Below are 8,498 nucleotides of genomic sequence, written 5' to 3' on the forward strand. Positions count from 1 at the left end.
CTGATCCAGACTCCAAGACAGGGTCCTTGCATCTCACACAACGGAGAATTTGGGGCACATCCACAGAGTGAAGTGAAAGCAAGTTTATTAAGAAAGTAAAGAAATAAAAGAATAGCTACTCCATAGGCAGAGCAGCCCCAAGGGCGGCTGGTTGGCTGTTTTTATAGTTTTTTCTTGATTATATGCTAAACAAGGGGTGGATCAATTCTGAGTATTCTGGGAAAGGGGTGGGCAATTCCCGGAAGTCAAGGTTCCTCCCCTTTTAGACCATATAGGGTAACTTTCCAACATTGCCACGGCATTTGCAAACTGTCATGGCACTAGGGAGGGGGTCTTTTAGCATGCTAATGTTTTTAATTAGCATATAATGAGCAGTGAGGAGGACTGGAGGTCACTTTCATCGCCATCTTAGTTTCGGTGGGTTTTGGCCAGCTTCTTTACTGCATCCTGTTTTATCATCAAGGTCTTTATGACCTGAATCTTGTGCCAATCTCCTATTTTATTTTGTGACTTAGAATTCTAACCTCCTGGGAAGGCAGCCCAGTAGGTCTTAGCCTTATTTTACCCAGTTGCTATTAAAGATGGAGTCACTCTGGTTTCAATGCCTCTGACACTTCAAGTATAGGATCTTACTGTTATGGACTTGCCTGTATGGATTTTTCACTCCTCCACTGTTGAGCCTTTTAATACTTGCTATTCTGGAGGAGGAATTTATTGATGTTCCTCTTGGGGTTAATATTCCAGTGTGTCATAGCAAACATGGATGAGAAAGATGCATTTTGATAGCTTAGTGAGTTGAATGTGGCAGCAAAAACATATGTATTTCAAAACAGTTAAACTGTCACTTTAAGAAACTCTAAATAGTGTGTCAAAGAGGAAAGCACTTTACAAAAGTAGTTTAATATTAGATGCATATATCTGTAATTTAATTTGCAGCAAGTGGAGAATGAAATGCTGTGGCAAGAGTGTTTTCCTACACTTTATAATTATTGCTAGGACATTATTATTGATTATATTTGAGTCCTCAGTGAGTGAAGGATTTTCCTGCATCTATGGTCTAATTTCTGTACTTTCCCAAGACTCTCTGGAGTTCTCATGTAAATGCACATTAGAGATCTAAACCAACTATAATAAACAACAAAGTTCTTTCAGCTCTGACATATGCCTCTATCTTGATTCAACTGAAAGTTTATGTACACTTCAATATCCAAGCTAGTGCAGGTATCCAATCTAAAGATATTCATTCTTTCAAACACATTCTTTCAAACTGTTTCTTTTCAGTGGTGAATTTTGTGTTATTGAAGAATAGGGTGGCTACTTAACCATGTAATAAGCAAATACATGGTATGCATTCTTAATAAAAAGTTACGGCTAGAGCACCGGAAACCAAATGCCTATGTGTGTTTTGTAAGAGGGGCTGCCTTTGGTACCTCTGGTAATCCCAGACCCAGCTAAGTACAGATCTAAATTGAAATCACTTCACATGTTTCATTTCGCACACCACTTTCCTGTAACCTCCTAAACTGTCCTTATTAAATTTGCCCTTGAAAAGAAAGGCTGCCTGTAAACACAAACAACTGAGAAATTAAATGGAGGGACAGGGTTCAATTCATTATGCATGGCTAAATTGATTTTCTTCATCTGGAAATTGAGTATGCATATGTTTTCATTTAAAATGATGGGAGGCACTTTAGATCTCTAAGATTAGCAAGCACCTTAACATAGCTTCTTTTATTTGAAAAGTAGAAAGAAGAAAAAGATCGTCTTGTGTTTGACAAGTGTCAAGTTCTGAATTTAAATGAGAGGTAGTTGGATATGATGGTTGACTTCTTATAAAAGAACTGCCATACTAGAAAGGTTGTCATTTTAGATTTTGATGAGTTACCTAAAGCTGATGAACTTTCACATTAAAATTAACCTTGTTCCCCAGTAGTTTATTCCCATAGCCCTTAGCAACACCCTCCTACCCGCATTAATTTTGTTCTTAAAGCACAACACTGACATCAAATGGTAAATAAACTTAACCTCAAAGATTAATTTCCTCTCTCTTAAGTTATACTGGACCTTGCGGGCAATGAAATAATATTAAAACTCCACTTACTCTTGAGTGGCCTTCATAAATTTTTTGAGGGAAGGATAAAAGGCATTAAAAAGAAACAAAAAGTAATAGTGGAATAATACTGTTTTCACTAAATTCTAATTACTTCAGAAACACACGTACACATACATACCCATACACACAGACACATATGTCTTTGAGGCTATTTTGCTCTTTTGTTAGTTAAATTCAGAAATGGTGAACGTATTTTTAAAATGCCTCCAAAGATGTAGAGACTTGAAAATACGCTCCTAGGTCTAGATATCTGTCAAACATGGCATCTAGGTCTAGATATTTGTCAAACAAACCACGTGTCACACTATAAAGTAAGCTGTATGCTGGATGGAATAAATGCCACATGTGTTTCAAACAGCTGGAGATAAAATATCTGCAGACTTCATAATTGGTTTTTGTGTTTTGGTTTGATGCAGAGAATTGCCAACCTGCAATAGCAGGATGATCAGCTACCAAGGAGACCAGTTTGATTCTCCCTACCCCTCCAGATGCTGCTAGGAAAACTCAAATGGGAAGTATGGATGACTGAACAATAACAGATGTGGAACAGGCCTTTCGGACGCGCAATAAAAAAAATATGTGGTAAAACAAATATCTACTCTTCCATCACTTTTTTCCTACATATTCAAAAAAGTGTAAGTCAATACTATTCACAAAGCAGTTAAATATTTCTTATTTTTTCCCTGTTTAGAAATGTATATTAAGACATAAATAGTCTTTAATAGTTTTATTAAAACTATCAATATCATTGCCCCAAAGTGATATTACATTTTTAAAAAAGACTTATGAAAACAAAATGTCCAAAGGCAATCTATCAAATGATAGTGATTTCTAAGTCACTTGGCCATAGATAATTTTCACCTTTCACTCATTGTCTCTATTTAGGAAAATGATCTTCTTTATTAAAATATTAGCTGGTTGCTCAAGAAGCACCAATGATAGTGATTAAAATAATTGTTTTAGAAAGCTACCATCCAATGGTTGTGGACCAAGATAAAGGCATAAAATGAAAGGAAAAGATGCCCAAAATTACATCTAATAAGCAACATTTTAACATTACATTTGCTTTGCAGGATAATCTTGCAAGATGATGATATGGCTCTTTGCCCCTAGTGGTTAGAGAGTTATCAAATAGTCATAGATCCTAGTATTATCAGAATCCATTCAAAATTAAGGGATGGTGGCTTTCATCAAAAGTCTTTGGGTATAATATAAAAGCTACGAAGGCAATTCTGTGCCAGAGTTTCCTTCTACTCTGCAATATTTCTTCAAAAAACAAAAACAAAAACAAAAACAGGCATTCTTCTTCTATAATCAATCCTGGTTATCTTCAAATTAGAATATTGCCTGATTTGACATTTATAATGTTTGTTCTCTTACCAGGCAGTCCAGGAAAATTCCCATAAAGTCGGAAAAGTACAGAGAGTTTCCAAGATGATTGGAGAGTACATGTCTCATCCTTTCAATACTCACCTCCCTACTCCATTTCTTACTCCTTCACATCAGGCTACATTTATAGAAAAATAAAACTATTTTTATCATCTCTAGATGGGTTAAGGTTTGCTCATCTACTTTCTAGTAGTAGTTGTATGCCATAATATTTTAAATAATAAAATCAATGTGTCCATTTTTTTCTGCTACCTTAATTCCAGCAAATCAAATCTTTTCTTAATATGTTCTCTACCTGTTATTCTGACAAAACTCAGGTATTGTTTTTATAATCTCTGTACAGTCATCTCAAGCATTTATCTATTTGAATTTATTTTTTCAGCTTTATTTTTTTCTAGTTTAATGATGATGATGATTTTTAATAAAGAGCTCATTGTGTTTCCCAGTCTGGTCTCAAGCTCCTGGTATCAAGTGATCTTCATGCTTTGGCCTCTCAAAATGCTGGATTAGGTATGAGCCACCACTCTGGGCCTAAGCTTTATTTTTTTTAAAAGATTTTACTTGTTTCATTTAGTTGGGAAATTATGGAATAGGCATATGAGATATTCCAGATATTCACCTTCTTTTCAGGAGTCATCTGCTAGCTCTCCAAAGCCTTCCCTGAGAAAGCAGATAGAATTGTCATGGATAAAACACTGGTCTATCTCAGTCTCTTCCTTTTTACCTTCTGATTTCTGCAACACATAAATCTTCAATGTTTCCAAGAAATTAACTACATTTATATGTATATATGTATCTTCTTGGTTTTAGTGCAGGACTCTGGGATAAATCTGTCCTCAAAGTCCACTATGGAAAACAAACAATATGAAAAAGTGGGAAAGTAGAGTATCACAACAACAAAAAGCCATTTGAGTGCCCTCTTGTGGAATAAAGCAGCACTGCAGCTATTGAAATTAGTGACTTTTAGTACTCTTAGGTTAAATTATTATTGGGAAAATAAACAAAGAATGTTGAGACAAAAGAGAGAGGGAAAACAAGAAGGATGGGGGATGTTTACTTTAAGCAACTACTGAAAAATAACAAGAAGGGTTGTAACTTCTATAATGGTTAACTTAAGGAAAAGGTGCTAAAAAGCATAGTGGTTTGTAATAAACACTATAAACTACATTATTTGTACTTTACTTCAAGATTATGATGTCACATAAGCCTTTGGCTGTTTGTTCAAAAATTAGTTTACTCTTGATTAACTTGGGTCAATAATAGATAAGCCTGGAGAGTATTTTCCTTTGTAAATTAGTAGTGATGGCCATTTCTATGGAAATGGAAAAATAATGGAGCTCTCCCTGCAGTGTGAATTGTAAAGCATATATATATGAAATGTGGCTTACATAATGAAATGTAACTTCTAATAGAGAAGTCAAAATAAATGTGAATTTAAGACAATAGGAGTTTGTCTTTTTCCCAGGAAGATCATGCCATTGTTGGGTATTACTGGGAAAGGTAAGGATAGCTGATATGAGCTTAATGATTAATGAAAAGATAAGAAACTAAAGCTTATGGCTGTCACAGTGGAAATATATATAGATTCCAAGAACCACTGAACCCTAATTAATGAAGCAGCTGTGCTTATTCAACTAAGTGAGCTGAATATGGCCAAAGAAAAGCGACAAATACAAGGAACTAAAGGTGAAATACAGAGTAAGTAATTAAATTAATACATTGTTTTTTAAAATAATTTAAAACAAACAGAAAAGTTGCATTAAGAGTATAGAGAAAGCATTTCCAGAATGGTAGAGTAAGGAACTCCAAAAATCCACTGCATGAAAGCGATAAGAACACTATAAAACTTTATCAAAATCAAGTATTTGGGAGCTGTGGAAATTATCCAAATGTTTGCAACACTATGGGAAGCTTTATTCAAGAAAAACAGCTTAATGTTATAAATAACAGTGAGCTCTGTGAGGTTTGCACTTGCTCTATTCCCTTCTTCCTAATTCCATGAAAGCCCTGAAAACCAGAATCTTCACAATCATGGTAGCTATTAAAAATAGCAGTAACAGGATGAATGGGAGTTAGAATGAGCTTGAAGCTCCCAAAAGCCCCATCTCCAGAAAATCAACACGATTTTCATGCTTCTTGCAAAGGTCCCATTCACAGAGTTGGTCTATACTTGACCTGAGCTTGTTCATTGAGAAAAGTTTTATCTGAGGGAATTTGTTTAAAAAAAAATCCATCAGCAACTGCTTAACATTGCAGCTGCCTAATGCAGTGATGCCAGCTGGGCAAAGAGGCTGGACAAAGATTCTGTGTATTTCTGGAAATCTCAAAGCCCATGCACATGTGCAGGGTAATGAATGTGCCCAGGAAAGAGCTGATAAAACACTCATCTCCCACCTCTGACTGATCTTGAGGCTCTGAACAAGTAGAAAGTAAAAATCAAGATAAAATTGAAGACCGATAAAGATGAAAATGTGTTCCAAGGCACTGTCAGCATATGAGTGCCTCAGCAATGGGTAGTAAACATATTGGTTCAAGGCATTTGGAAAAATTCTATCTAATAATAATCTGACTTCTATGCTGAGTAGAGTCCTCAGGGGCTGCACATGACAACGAATACAGACTTCATAGAATTAGTCCTGGAAAATGACTAAACAAATAGCAACAATGGAAAACCTTGGGTAGGGAGGAGAATTTGATTTCTAGTGTTACCAGTTTATAATACTAAAAATGTTCAGCTTTTAACATAATAAAAACTTGTATGTGACTTGCAAAAAACCCCAGGAAACTATAGTCCATAAATGAATTTTTAAAAAACAGTTAATAGAAACTGCCTTGAAGAAGTCCACCTTTTGAAACTGATAAATAAAATATTTAAATCAGATAGTACATGTTCCAAAAACTGAAAAAAAAGTCTGAAGAGTTAAAGGAATGTATGAGCATAATGTCTCACAAAAAAAAAAAAAAAGAATATCAATAAAAAGGCAAAATATAAAAAAGAACTGAATAGAAATTCTTGAGTTGAAAAGTACAATCAAGGAAATGGAAAATTCATTGAAGAGTCTCAACAACATATTTGAGCCAGCAAAGAATCAACAAAAGTGAAGATATGTCGATTGAAATTGTCTAGTGGGAGGTACAGAAAAAAAAAAAAAAAAAAATGAAGAAAAATGAAAAGACCTTTTGAGAGCTGTGAAACCCCATCAATTGTACCAAAATATACATAATAGAAATAGAAATCTCAGAAGGGAAAGAGAAAGCAAACAAGGGACACAAAGAATATTTGAGGAAATAATGACCAAAAACATACCAACTTTGATGAAAAATATTAATCTGTCCATTCAATGAATTCAAATTTGATGAATTCAGATCCATACCTAGATACATCATACTCAAACTGATGAAAGACAAAGAGACAATCTTAAACAAGGCAAAACTGACTCATCACATACAAGGAATCCTCAATAAAATTCCTTGACTTCTTCCACTGACTTCTTCCCACAAACAATGGTGGCCAAAAGACAGTGGGATGACATACTGAAAGGGCAGACCCCAAAATCCTGTCAATCATAGCCAGCAAAGCTATCTTTCAAGAATGAATGGAAAATAAGACATTACCAGAAAAACAAAAACTGAGAATTTACTGCAGGCAGTCCTACCCAATAAGAAGTAAGAAAAGGAGTCCTTTAGTCTGAAATAAAAGGAGATTAGATAGTAAATCTAAACTACATAAAGAAATAGCACTGATGAAAGCAGCTATATAAGTACATATAAAACAGTATAAATATATGTTTGTCATTTCTCAGGAAATCATTATAAAATAACTAAAAATATAATTTTTTAAAAAAACAGAATTTAAAAAGCATACCAGAAGATATCTTCTTAATATGAAGAAGGAAATAAGGAAAGAATGGAAGAACACACAATGACTTAGGACATGGAAATCAACTAACAATATGGCAGATGTAAATCCTATCTTATCGGCATTAACGTTAAATATTATGAGTTAAATGCTCGCATCATAAAGTGAACATTAGCAGAAAGTACTGAAAGAGTGTTACCCACCTATAGATCGCTTGGGAGCCTGGGGGTTGTGCTATCACTGCTTGTTATGCTGTCTCTTCTCCTTGCCCACTCCCGCCGATTTATGTATTACTGTGGGTCATTGATGGTGGAGCTGAGGACTGACTGAGTCTTCCTTGCCACCTCCTGTAACCACTTCTCCTGTAATTAAGTTCTAGTGGAAGTATCAAAAAAGTTGACGTAACAATGAAGTTGAATCCCTACCTCATACCTTGTACAAAAATTAATTCAAAAATATTGTAGAGCGAAGTATAAGAGCCAACAACTATAATACTCCTTAGAAGAAGAAATAGTCATAAATTTCTGTAACTTTGGGTTAGGTGATGGTCTCTTTTTTTTTTTTTTTTTGAGACGGAGTCTCGCTCTGCCTCCCAGGCTGGAGTGCAGTGGCCGGATCTCAGCTCACTGCAAGCTCCGCCTCCCGGGTTCACGCCATTCTCCTGCCTCAGCCTCCGGAGTAGCTGGGACTACAGGCGCCCGCCACCGCGCCCGGCTAGTTTTTTTTTTTTTTTTTTTTTTTTGTATTTTTTAGTAGAGACGGGGTTTCACCATGTTAGCCAGGATGGTCTCGATCTCCTGACCTCGTGATCCGCCCATCTCGGCCTCCCAAAGTGCTGGGATTACAGGCTTGAGCCACCGCGCCCGGCCAGGTGATGGTCTCTTAAAGATGACACCAAATGCACAAAGGAGAAAAGTTGATATATGAGAATTTATCAAAACTAGCATTGTGCTTTCAAGGACACTATCATGAAAGAAAAAATATAGCCCACAGAATTGGGAGAAAATATTTGAAAAAGATACATTTGATACAGGACTTGTACGTGGAATGTATGAAGAACTCTCACAATTCAGCAACTAATAAAAACAATTTAGCAATAAGCCATTTACATCACTAGTTATTCCTAAATATGTATTG

The 8,498-nt window shown here is 35.5% G+C and overlaps 1 long non-coding RNA gene across 1 annotated transcript in view; it reads right to left on the reverse strand.

Moving 5' to 3' along the window:
• The window catches only part of LOC123572403 (uncharacterized), a 30,450-nt gene extending 22,728 nt beyond the window's left edge, over positions 1-7,722 (reverse strand). The window contains exon 1 of the long non-coding RNA XR_006696950.2: positions 7,565-7,722. This is a non-coding gene — a long non-coding RNA (uncharacterized lncRNA). The remainder of the gene's footprint in view (positions 1-7,564) is intronic.
• Between the last annotated feature and the right edge of the window lie 776 nt (positions 7,723-8,498).

The sequence above is a fragment of the Macaca fascicularis genome, chromosome 3 (assembly GCF_037993035.2).
Source record: "Macaca fascicularis isolate 582-1 chromosome 3, T2T-MFA8v1.1".
NCBI classification, from domain to species: Eukaryota; Metazoa; Chordata; class Mammalia; order Primates; family Cercopithecidae; genus Macaca; species Macaca fascicularis.